This window comes from Dasypus novemcinctus, chromosome 8 (genome assembly GCF_030445035.2).
Source record: "Dasypus novemcinctus isolate mDasNov1 chromosome 8, mDasNov1.1.hap2, whole genome shotgun sequence".
NCBI lineage: Eukaryota > Metazoa > Chordata > Mammalia > Cingulata > Dasypodidae > Dasypus > Dasypus novemcinctus.
Window position 1 is genome coordinate 80,315,719 of NC_080680.1, and position 13,491 is coordinate 80,329,209.

General features: G+C 40.1%; 1 protein-coding gene across 2 annotated transcripts in view; it reads left to right on the plus strand.

Annotated features, from left to right (window-relative positions):
* Positions 1-13,491, plus strand: part of LOC101438270 (phospholipid-transporting ATPase FetA-like) — a 216,293-nt gene that overhangs the window by 182,050 nt on the left and 20,752 nt on the right. The gene's annotated exons all lie outside the window — the stretch shown is intronic.

The following is a 13,491-nucleotide window of genomic DNA, read 5'->3' on the forward strand; positions in this document are numbered from 1 at the left end:
GGCATTTGACAAAATATAGCATCCATTCTTGATAAAAATACTCCAAAAGATAGGAAATGAAGGAAACGTTCTCAACATGATAAAGGCCATATATTAAAAACCCACAACTAACATTGTGCACAATGGTGAAAGACTGAAAGCTTTCCCATTGAGATCAAGAACAACAAAGGATGCCCTTGATCACCACTATTGTTCAATATAGTGCTAGAGGCTATAGCTAGAGCAGTCAGGCAAGAAAAAGAAATAAAAGACATCAAAATTGGAAAGGAAGGAGTAAAACTTTCACTGTTCACAGATGCTATAATCTTCTCCCTAGAAAGTCCTGAAAAATCTACAACAAAGCTACTAGAGCTAATAAACTATTTCAATTGAGTGTCAGGATACAAGATCAATACACAAAACTCAGTGGTGTTTCTATATACTAGTAATGTGCAATCTGAGGAGGAAGTCAGGAAAAAAATTCCGTTTACAATAGCAACTAAAAGAAATATTTAGGAATAAAATTAACCAAGAATGTAAAGCACTTGTATTCAGAAAACTACAAGGTATTGCTAAAATAAATCAAAAAAGACCTAAATAATTGGAAGAACATTCCATGCTCATGAATTGAGAGACTAAATATCATTAAAATGTCAGCTCTACCCAAATTGATATACAGATTCAAAGCAATCCCAATAAAAGTTCCATGAACATTTTTTAAACAAATGGAAAGCACAATTATCAAATTTCTTTGGGAGAATAAGGGGCCCCAAATAGCCAGAAACACTTTAAAAAAGAAAAGCAAAGTTGGAAGACTCTCATTTCCAGACTTTAAATCATACTACCTAGCTACAGTGGTAAAAACAGCATGGTACTGGCATAAAGATATATACAGACCAGTGGAACAGAGGTGATGGTCCAGAAACAGACTTTCACACCTATGTCAAGTGATTTTTGACAAGCTTGTCAAGCCCACCCAGCTGGGGAAGAACAGTCTATTCAACAAATGGTGCTCAGAGAACTGATATCCACAGCCAAAAGAAAGAAGGAGGGCTCTTATCTCACACCTTATAAAAAAATTAATTCAAAATGGATCAAAGACCTAAATATAAAAGCTAGAATTATAAAGCTCCTAGGAGAAAATGTAGGAAAACATCTTCAAGACCTGGTGGTAGTTGGTGCGTTCTTAAACCTTACATCAAAAGCTCAAGCCACAAAAGAAAACATGGATAAATGAGACCTCCTCAAACTTAAACACGTTTATGATTCAAAGGACTTAATCAAGAAGATGAAAAGACAGCCCAACAATGGCAGAAAATATTGGAAACCATATATCCGATAAGGGCTTGATTTCCATTCTATATAGAGATCATACAACTCTACAATAAAAGAGCAAACAACCCAATTTAAAAATGGGCCAAAGACTTAAATAGACATTTCTCCAAAGAGGAAATACAAATAACCAAAAGGCACATAAAAAATGTTCAATATCACTAGCTATCAGAGAAATGCAAATCAAAACAATAAGCTATTATCTTACACCACACAGAATGGCCATTATTAAAATAAAAAAAAGAGGGAAGTGGATGTGGCTCAACTGATAGAGCGTCTGCCTACCACATAGAAGGTCCAGGATTCAATACCCAGAGCCTCCTGGCCTGTGTGGTGAGCTGGCCCATGTGCAGTGTTGCTGCGCGCAAGGAGTGCCGTGCCATGCAGGGGTGCCCCACACGTAAGGGTGCCCCCCACACAGAGAGTGCACCCTGCAAGGAGAGCTGCCCCGTGCAAAAAGCGCAGCCTGCCCAAGACTGGCACCGCACACACAGATAGCTGACGCAACGAGATGACACAACAAAAAGAGACACAGATTCCTGGTGCCACCTGAGAAGAATGCAAGGGGACACAGAAGAACACACAGCAAATGGACACAGAGAGCAGACAGTGGGAGCAGGGGGAAGGGGAGAGAAATAAATTCTTAAAAAACAGAAAACAATAAATGCTGGAGAAGATGTGGAGAAATAGGAACACTCCATCACTGTTGGGGGCTTGTAAAACAGTGCAGCCTCTGTGGAAGACAGTTTGGTGGTTTCTCAGGAAACTAAATATAGAACTGCCATATGATCCAGCAGTTCCTCTACTAGGTATATATCCTCTACTAGGTATATTCCTCTACTAGGTATATAAACTGTGACACAAACATCTGCACACCTGTGTTCATAGCAGCATTATTCACAATTGCCAAAAGACGGAAACAATCCAAATGTCCATCAACCAATGATTGGATAAACAAAATGTGATATATACATACAGTGGAATACTATGCTGTAGTAAGAAGAAATGAAATTAGGACGTATATGATAACATGGATGAATCTTGAGGACATTAAACTAAGTGAAATAAGCCAGATACAAAAGAACAAATATTGCTTGGTCTCACTAATATGAGCTAAATATGAAGAACAAATGCATGGACTTAAAACCTACAGCATAGGTTATTAGGAGATGAGGAGGGTTGTGAAGGAGTACTGATGCTTTATGTATGTATAACTTTTAATTAACCTGACTGTAAATGTGTGGAAATGGGTAGATATAACACATTATAGTGAGTAGCAGCTGGTTTATAAATAGGATTATGGCTGAAAAGGGTAGTCTAGGGATGTAAATGTCAATTGAAAGAAAGCCAGAGAATAATCTAGGAACTGAATAACACAGTGAACCCAGAGGTGAATGAGAATTGTGGTTAATAGTTACAAATGCAAGAATGTCCTTCTGTGAACTATAATGATGTACATCAGTATTTCAGGGTTGTGGGAATGTGGAGAAACACAGGAAAAATAGAACTAATGTAACCTATGGACTATAGTTAACTGCAATACTGTAGTGTTCCTGCATCAATGCCAAAGATGTACTGTGTTAATAATAGGGGGTATGGAAAAAAATATGCCAAATGTACGCTGTGGACCATAATTAGTGGTATAGCCTGATTATGTTATCTCATAATCTATAACAAATTTTCCACAACCATGCAATGAGTTGGTGAGGGTTGTTGTATGGGGATTCTACACATGTGCATGATTTTTTTGTAAGTTCAAAACTTCTGTAATAAAAATATTTTTTTAAAAGATAATAACTAAAAAGTAATCCATACTCCCTATAAACAAACTTCAAACAATATAAAATGAATGAAGAATAAAGTTAAAATTATTCAATCCCATTTAGATAGCCAGTGTAAAATTGGGAAGTATATCCTTTCAGATGTTTTCACATGTATATATACATATACCTGTATATCTACATCTCATCATGTTTAGATATAAAGCTGGATAGATGGATGGATAGATAGATTAGATAGATAGATAGATAGATAGATAGATAGATAGATAGATAGATAGATAGATAAGCACAATCTATAACTAACCCCTAACACTATATTGTGCCATGTTTCCAGGCCAGTAAATCTCATTTTGAATGAGTGTATAGTATACAATTGTATTGATGTATCTTAATTTATTTAACCAATCCCCTATTTTTATTCCAATGTTTTGCTATTAAAAATAGCATTGTCTTAGGCATACTGGTACAAACATTTTTGTCTACTTTTCTGATTTACTTAGAATAAAGTCTTGGAAGTGCAATTGCTTGGTCAAAGTAAATATAGCATTTAACATTGCCATATTGTTCTCCAAATAAATTCTATCAATTTATAACCCTGCGAAAAGTATATGAGAATTCCTTTTTTTCCGTATCTTTGTCAATACTGGACTTTAACAATTTTTTAACCTGTGTACATCTTTTGGTCAAAAATGCTATCTAATTATTTAACATACCTTTCTTTGATTACTAATTAGGTTGAATCATTGTTCATATACTTATTGGCCATTTACTTATTTTGTGAATTGCCTATTCATATTCTTTGCTCCTTGTTTTTATATGAATGTACTCTTATATATATATATCATTTATGTGTTTATTATAGCATTTTAAAAACTTTCCTGATAGAGAGTACACAATTTACAAGTATAATAAAATTGACAATAATGTATTATAAATTTCACATAGACAATTTATTCTCACAAAATGGTTTCATTGTTTTTTCCTGAACTCTTGGTCTATGGCCAAACTAAGGTTGCATTTCAGCTATGATTTGGATCAAACAGACTATGAATAAATGCTGATGGCTATCCAGTTCAGCAAAGAAGGTGCTTCTATCATTAATGAACAAGTATAGTTCTGACATGAATGTTGGTTGATATTCTCGTTCCAACATGAATGTTGATTGATACTTAATGTACTCCTATATAATAAAAATACAACTCGTCCCTTATCAGGCATATATATTACAATTATTTTTCTTACTTTGTCTTTTGGCTTTTAATTTTGTTTATATCTTTTTTCTGAGTAGAAGTTTTTAATTACTGTAATCAAATTTATCAATCTTTTCCCTTATAACTTCAATCTTTACCATCCCATAATTATAAAAATATCTTCTTATGCATTCTTTCTTTCTCCAGCTGGTTCATTTTATGTTTATGGTTTAATTTTTTTTACTTTATTTTTAAAGAAGTTTGAGATTACAGAAAAGCTACATCAAGAATTTGGGGGGGGGCGGTGGGGAAGCAGATGTGGCTCAACTGATAGAGCATCTGCCTACCATATGGGACATCCAGGGTTCAAACCCAGGGCCTCCTGACCCGTGTAGTGAGCTGGCCCATGTGTGGCACTGCCGCACACAAGGAGTGCTATGCCACGCAGGGGGTCCCCTGCATAGGGGAGCCCCACGCACATGAGTGCACCCTGCATTGAGCTGCCCTGCTCAAAATCACAACCTGCCCAGGAGTGATGCCGCACACATGGAGAGCTGACACAGCAAGATGACACAACAGAAAAAGAGACACAGACTCCCGGTGGCGCCAAGAATGCAAGTGGACACAGAAGAACACACAGTGAATGGACACAGAGAACAGACAACTGGGGTGGGGGTGGGGGGAGGGAAAGGAGAGGGGAAGAGAAATAATAAAATAAATCTTTTTTTAAAGAAAAGAATATAAGGGGTTCCCATATACCCTACTCCCTCCCCCTCTCACATTTTCCCCTATTAACATCTTTCATTACTGTGGTACATTTGTTACAATTGATGAACAAATATTGAAGCGTTTGCTGCTAGCCATGGTTTATAGTTAGCATTATGGTTTACACTTTGCACCATACAATTTTATAGGTTTTGACAAAATGTATAATGAATTGTGTAGCAGTTTGATATGGTTATGAATTCCAAAAATAGATATTGGCTTATATTTGTAATCTAGTCCATACCTGGGCATGATTAAGTTATGATTAGGCTTTGATTGGGCCACGTCATTAGGGCATTAGTCCCTACCCCTTGGTAGGTGGGGACTCACAGATAAAAGGCATGGCAGAGGACAGAGTTGAGGGTTCTTAAGGTTGGGGTTTTGATGTTGGAGTTTGATGCTGAAGTCTTATGCTGGAGCCCCAGGAAGTAAGCACGTAGAGGAGAGAGAAGCAAGCCCTGGGAAGAGAGGAACTCAGGAAGCCTGAACCCTTGCAGACGTCAGCAGCCATCTTGCTCCAACATGTGAAAATAGACTTCGGTGAGGGAAGTAACTTATGTTTTATGGCCTGGTATCTGTAAACTCCTAACCCAAATAAATACCCTTTATAAAAACCAACTGATTTCTGGTATTTTGCATCAGCACCCCTTTGGCTGACTAATACAGAATTTGGTATCAGGGGTCAGCTAGTGCTTTTGCAATTACCAAAATTCTGGAACAGTTTTATAAATGGATGACAGGTATGTTTTGGAAGAATTGCGAGAATTGCTTGGAAGAAAAGACCTACAGTGCTTTGAGGACTGTTGATAGCAATATGGATGCTAAAGAGACTTTTTATGATGCCTTAGAAGTAAATGATAAAACCATTATTGGAAACTGGAGGAAAGGCAATCCATGTTTTAAAGTTGCAGAGAACTTAGCAAGATTTTTATGGAAGGCAGAATTTGAAAATGCCTGGGCATTAAGCTGAAGAAATTTCCAAAGGAATCCCAGAGAATGCGGCTTGGTTTCTTCTTGCAGCTTATAGCAAAATGCAAGACAAAAGAGATATACTGAGGACTGAAATTGTCAGGCACAAAGAAAACAAACTAATTCTGGACAGTCCAAGCCTCTGGAAATCAAACTACCAGATGAAAGTGTCCCACTGGAGGACTTAACTAAACTTGGCACTTGTAAATCAGGATTGAAGATGAAGTAATCTCGTAAAGACTTGTGGAAAGTCTTACTGTCTGATGACTTGAACCCCTGCTTCCTGCATGCTAAACCAACGGACTTTTTGAGAGAACTGTGTGAACGAAACCACTGTCAGTCTGGAATAAAAGGGACATGGAAAGGAGAGATTGAAGGGGAAATGGCTTCAAGAGGAAAACCATGGAAGCTGAGATCTGGAATTAGGACATCACCTTGGGCCAGGAGAGGAACCCCACCCATGTATACAGAGAGGGTGAGTTTGCCCCAGCAATTGAAGACAGTAGATGTTCCCACCCTATGTTCTGGGAGAGTTTTGCTGCCCCAGGGTACAGAGAGGTTGAAGCACATTCCTCAAGGATTAGGGCAGTTAAGGTCAGAACTCCACAGATCTGAGAGGGGTGGACCTGTCCCCCATGGATTAGGGAAGGCCAGGTGGTCAACTTGTTGCTCTGAGAGGGTTGAGCCAGTGTACCAAAGCTTAGCGAAGACTAGTTGGTCAACTCATTGCTCTGCGAGGGTTGAACCTGTATGCCAAAGGTTAGGGAAGGCCAGGTGGTCAACTCGTTGCTCTGAGAGGGTTGAGCCTGTATGTCAAGGTTTAGGGGAAATGTCTTCACATCACTACCAGGAGGGTTAAGATTCTAATCCAAAGATTGGGAAAGGTGTGGCAGTCACCCCAACACTCTTCAAAGGTGAGGTTTGGAGCTTGGACAACACCCAGATGTTTGATGAGGGTGGAAACAAGAAAATGGTCATTGGGCAAGCCTGTGGAAAGGATGAGTTCCCATAAGGCCCCACAGAGAAGAAACCATTATTTTAAGAATGACTCTCAGACTGAAATCAAATGGATGATGACCTGCAGGTTTACTGAACTATAGAGGACCCATGACTCATATTTCCCTCCAAATTTCTCCTTATTGTAATGAAAATGTTTAGCCTTTGTCCATTTGTGAACTGGAAACAGATAAATTGTTTTGTAAGTTACAGAGGTCTATAGCAGACAGGATTTTGCCCCAAGACAAACTGTATTTCTTTAATTTATTGTGATATGACTCAGCACTTGCATTGTTACTGATTTAAGTTTTTTTTAATATTGTAATGTCTTTTTGGAATTCAGAGGGTGGCTGTAGCAGTTTGATACGGTTATGAATTCCAAAAATAGACACTGGATTATGTTTTTAATCTGGTCTGTACCTGGATATGATTAAGTTATGATTAGGGCTTTGATTGGGCCATGTCATTAGGACACCAAGGGGTGGGGAATCAAAGATAAAAGACATGGCAAAGGACAGAGTTGAGGGTTCTTAATGTTGGAGTTTCGACGTTGGAGTTGGATGCAAAGTCTCAAGCTGGAGTCCTGGGAAATAAGTACACCAAGGAGAAAGAAGCAAGCCCTAGGAAGAGGAACCCAGGAAACCTGAACCCTTGTAGATGTTGGCAGCCATCTTGCTCCAGCACGTGAAAATAGACTTTGGTGAAGGAAGTAACTTATGCTTATGGCCTACTATCTGTAAGCTCCTACCCCAAATAAATACTCTTTTTAAAAATCATCTGATTTCTGGTATTTTGCATCAGCACCCCTTTTGCTGACAAATACAAATGGTCTGTGTCCGTCATTGCAATATCATGCAGAACAATTCCAGTGTCCCAAAAATGCCCCATGGGGAAACGGACTTGGTCCAGTGGTTAGGGCATCCGTCTACCACATGGGACGTCCGCGGTTCAAAACCCGGGCCTCCTTGACCCATGTGGAGCTGGCCCATGCGCAGTGCTGATGCATGCAAGGAGTGCCCTGCCACGCAGGGGTGTCCCCCGCGTAGGGGAGCCCCACGCGCAAGGAGTGCGCCCTGTAAGGAGAGCCGCCCAGCACGAAAGAAAGTGCAGCCTGCCCAGGAATGGTGCCGCCCACACTTCCCATGCCGCGTAGTCAGCGGACAAAGAAACAAGACTGACGACAACAGAAGCGGACAAAGAAACAAGAGGCAGCAAACAGACACAGAGAACAGACAACCGGGGGAGGGGTTGGAATTAAATAAATAAATAAATCTTTAAAAAAAAAAAAAATGCCCCATGTTCTACCTATTCTTCCCTCCCACCTCCCCACAGAACCTCTGGTGACCACTATCTTTATATCAGTGTTACAAGTTGTGGATTTAATTTTAAGCATCCCTTCATAAGGCTTCCTCCATTGCCTTCAGTATAATATTGATATATATCCTGTCACTTGCCTGCTAGACCCAGTTCTCAGCCCTTAGCCACTGACTTATATGCCAAGCAACTGACTCCAGTTCCCACCTACCTTTCCCCCATCCATCCAGTGAAGGGAAAGAAAATCAATGTTTTGCCTTAAATCCTCTTCCAGAGACTCTGCTAATGACCTTGGCAATATAAACAAAGTTCTTGCGACATGAAATTTCTTGCCCCTTTTTCTACCTTCCACTACTGATTGACCACAACACATTATCCACTGGATCACTGGAACCTCTGTTCTCTTGCAAAACAAACATACCCACAGCCTCATAAAAATGCTGTCTTCCCTGAGAATATCCCTTTCCCTCTTCTCTTGTACTCTGCATACTATAAACCCAGAGATATTGTCCTCATTATCCTGTGCTGCTTTTAAACCATTACTTATTATCTTTCATACAGTCTTTCTTCCTGTGGTCCTTAGGACTTCTGATTATACGTTCTTTCTCTTTCTTCTTTTTTTTTTTTAGTATCAAGTTCATGTTTATTTTTCTGGTATATATTTCACCAATAACTCAAAATCATCCTGCTGTGCTATAGAAGGCCTTTTTTTAAAAAATAAAAATCTATTTTATTTATTTTTCTTCCCTCCCCCCACCCCGGTTTGTCTGCTCTCTGTGTCCATTCACTGTGTGTTCTTCTGCGTCCTTTTGCATTATCCAGCAGCACTGGGAAACTGCAGCACTGGGAAACTGCATCTCTTTTTTGTTACATCATCGTGCCGCATCAGCTCTCCATGTGTATGGTGCCACTCCTTGACGGGCTGCACTTTTTTCATGCGGGGTGGCTCTCCTTACGAGGTGCACTCCTTGCATGTGGGCACCCCTACGTGACGGCGCCCCTGAGTTGCTTGGCACTCCTTGCATGCATCAGCACTGTGCATGGGCCAGCTCACCACATGGTCAGGAGGCCCTGAGGATTGAAACCTGGGCCCTCCATATGGTAAATGGACGCTCTATCAGTTGAGCCACTTCCACTTCCCTACAAGGCCTATTATTTAGACTATGCCTTCTTATGTAGTTATTCCCACCATCATGGAATTCTTATTGCCTTTATTTTATTCTTTTACAGTATTAAACTGTTTACTTTATAAAATATATATTTATTAGAGAAGTTGTGGCCTTACAAAACAATAATGCAAAATGTTGAGAATTCCCATACATCTCCTCTCCACCAACACCTTTCATTATTGTAAACCATTTGTTACAGCTTATGAAAGAACATTATCAGACTACGTATTAGTCTGCCAAAGGGGTGCCGAATGCTAAGTATCAGAAAACTTTTGGCTTTTATAATGGGGATTTATTTGGGGGTAAATGCTTACCATTCCAAAGCTAAGTCAGGGCATCAGCAGAGAAGCTTTCTCACCAAAGTTAGCTACTTTTGATCCAGTGCCTGGCGATGTGGTAAAGCAAAATGGTCGCCAATTTCTGGGGTTCAACCTTCCCCACTGGGCTTCCTCTCTCAGGCTCAACTGCTCTGCTTTCTTCCTGATTTCAGCTGCAACCTGGCACAGGGCTTGTTTCTTAGGGCTTCCTCTCTCTCATGGCATAGGGCTTGTTTCTTTCCAGGCCTTCTATCAGTCTTGGCCGTTCTGTTCTCTTCCTGATTTGAGCTATAAACTATCAGGCAAAATGGCTTCTCTCCCCTGGGCCTCAGCTATTTGAGCCTTCTCCTTTCTACCACTTGGCAGGATCAAAATAACAGAGCTCTCTCTTTCTGTGCGTCTGTCTGAATGAGTGTTTATATCAGACTCAGCAAGGAGGTGGGGATTTAGCTTGAGTCACATCCACTGATGTGACTCCAAAGCCTTAATCTTACAAGTAATTTAATCAGGCACCTCAGCTGAGTTTAACGCAGTCAAAGGATATCACACCCAGAGGAAAAGATAAGCTTACAAACATAATCTTTCTCTTTTAGGGATTCATAAAATTATCACAAACTGCCACGGACTATTACCACTACCTATGGGCCATAGCATACATTTGGTGTATTTTTCCATACTCCTTCCCTGTTATTAACACCATGTATTATTATTGTATATTTGTTATAGTTCATTAGAGAACATTCTCATATTTGTACTTTTTTTTTAGATTTTTATTTATTTTATTTTTCTCCCCTCCTTACCCCCCGCCCCCCCTCCCCCCCTCCCCGTTGTCTGTTCTCTGTGTCTCTTTGCTGTGTCTTGTTTCTTTGTCCACTTCTGTTGTTGTCAGCAGCACGGGAATCTGTGTCTCTTTTTGCTGCATCATCTTCTGTCAGCTCTCCGTGTGGGTGGTTATATTCTTAGACAGGCTGCACTTTCTTTCGCGCTGGGCAGTTCTCCCTATGGGGCGTACTCCTTGCGTGTTGGGCTCCCCTACGCAGGGGACACCCCTGTGTGGCACTGCACTCCTTGCGCGCATCAGCACTGCGCATGGGCCAGCTCCACACGGGTCAAGGAGACCCGGGGCTTGAACCGCAGACCTCCCATGTGGTTGACGGATGCCCTAACCACTGGGCCAAGTTCGTTTCCCCCCTCCTCCCTTATTATTAATACCATATATTATTATTGTATATTTGTTATAGTTCATTAGAGAACATTCTCATATTTGTACATTAACCACAGTCCATCTCCCACCATATGGTTGGCTATACTCCTTTTTAATACTTCTTGTTGCCATCCATGAATGGCAGCATTCAACAACACTCTGAGATTAGAAACCAAAAAGAGTAGAAAATTTGGTTAATTCAAGGTTAAGGTCTGGGTGATTAAAGAAAAAAAGGAATTTTTTCTTTTAATACTAATCTCTTTATATATGCTAGATCCCATCTATTTTCATTTCTTTAGGAACCTCAGTCAAGCTTATATTCTCTTGTTCTCCTATTTCTAAAATTTATCCCCTTCATATGATTTTCCCCCTCAGCCAAGTCTCACCTTTCTTTAAAAAAATACATAGAATGTTTCCTTGGTCCTGCAATCATTATTTGCCTCTGTAAGTCCGTCCAAAATACGTATTGAGTGTCTACCATATTCAAGACTCTGAGTAAGTGCTAAAGGTTCAGGAAAAACAAAACATACCTGAACCCTACCTTCAAATAGTTGGAAGACTAGAGGAGGAACCATATGAGTAAACAGGCAATTACAGCAGTTTCTAATTTCTCACCTTTCAGTCATTCTTCAACCTGTTCTATGTAATCAAATTCTGTCCTGTCACATCCACTGAACCTATCCTAGCCGCAGTCATTAATGACTACCTTGTTAAATCCTTAACCACCTTCTCTCTAGATTTTTAACACTCCTAATACCACCTATAAAAACTGTCTATAGCTATGTTACAACGTCTCAAAGAGTTTCCTGCCACCTTCTACCCTCCATTCTAATCCATTTCCTCTCATCTGACATCTCCAGCTCTATCCTTTTGTCTAATATCTGGATTTTGCCTTTCAGCATTGTTTAACTAGTTGTTTGGCATTCAATTTCAGAGTTATCCCTATATGTTGCCTCTCTGGTCACTGTATTGCAGCTCCAAGTCAGCCCTGCTTCAATCTATATAAAGCCAGGTCTAGTTCTCGAACACTACTTATCATATATAGAAGGAGAGATCGAAACTAGCTCAGATCTCTTTCCTGAGCTTCAAAACAATATATACAATTGTCTGCTTTCTTTACTACTTGTATGTCCCTCGGGTATCTCCAATTATTTGTTGAAAACCTCCTCCTCCTGCTGGGTATTCTATCCCAGTAAGTGGTCTCAAATTAGGAAATACATAATTGTTCTTAATCCTTCTCCTCTTTCACTCCTCATATCCACATCCTATTGATTCTAGTTCCCTAATTTTCAACTATATTCCCTTAATTTAATATTTATTGCCACTGCTTCATCATTTCTCTTGTGAATTATTGCAGTGGCCTTCTAACTGGTCTCCCTGCTTTTTACCCTGCTAATCCCAATATATTCCCCATGCTGCCACCAGAGAACTTTCTTTGAAATCCAGATCTGTTTGTGTCACTGTCAGCTGAAAATTGCTGTGACTCCCTATTCCATATAAGATATTAATTCAGGATCTGGCTCATGCCTGCCTCTTCAACCTTTTCTCTCATCACTCATCAGCCTCTAGTTTCAGAGAATGTGCCAGTACAAGAGCCTAATTCTAGAAAAGTCTCAAGAGGTGCTGTACAATGAGTTATCTTACATTCCTTGAACCTACAGACTTTCCAGAGTTCAAAAATGTACAGTCAACCAGGTCTAGGGTTTGACTCTGGACCTGACTGTACTTCCTCATTACTATGACAAGTTTACTACACTGTAGTTCACTACAGACTTCCCTTTCCCAGCACTGAGGATAATTGTGTGTGTTCTTGACATTTTGAAGCCCAGCCCAGGTAGCACCACAACTACAGAGAACTGGATAAAAATCCTTGAAAGTTCTGGAATGGGTTTGAGAAATCATTTAATAACGTCACACTCAAAAGGTGGGAGATAAAACCCCAGGGTCAAGTTGAGCCAGGGAAAACAAGTATTTACCCAAGGTGGCTACAAGCAGCCTAGCTGAAGTGAAGCACCAGAGTTGATGTGTAAAGGAACCAAGGTCATAACCAGGAAAATGGTAGCAAATATTAGGAACAAAGATTGAGGCAAGGACTAAAGAACACAAGCAGCAAAGTCAGTAAAAATGATGAGGCAGGAAGAAATGAGGTGTGCTGTCAGGTCAAGTAAAATGGTCCAAAATTAAGCCTATGAATGGCAAGTGTTTCCTGAAGGTGCCTTATTATATGGTCTTGCCTCTGTCTAGGAATATTCTTCTCTAGCCCCCTCTTTACCCTTTACCCTTTACCCTTGTGTGTCTAAAGAGGAAAACTGTGATATGATCATATCAGAGAGGGCAAACAGAGATAAAGACTGTTTCCAGACCCCACTTACTAATGGGGAGCAGTTACTCCCTCATATCCACAGGTTTGACTCTCATGGATTTGGGACTTGGAAGAGTGGAGACTGAAGATGGCCATTAATCATTCAGAATAGC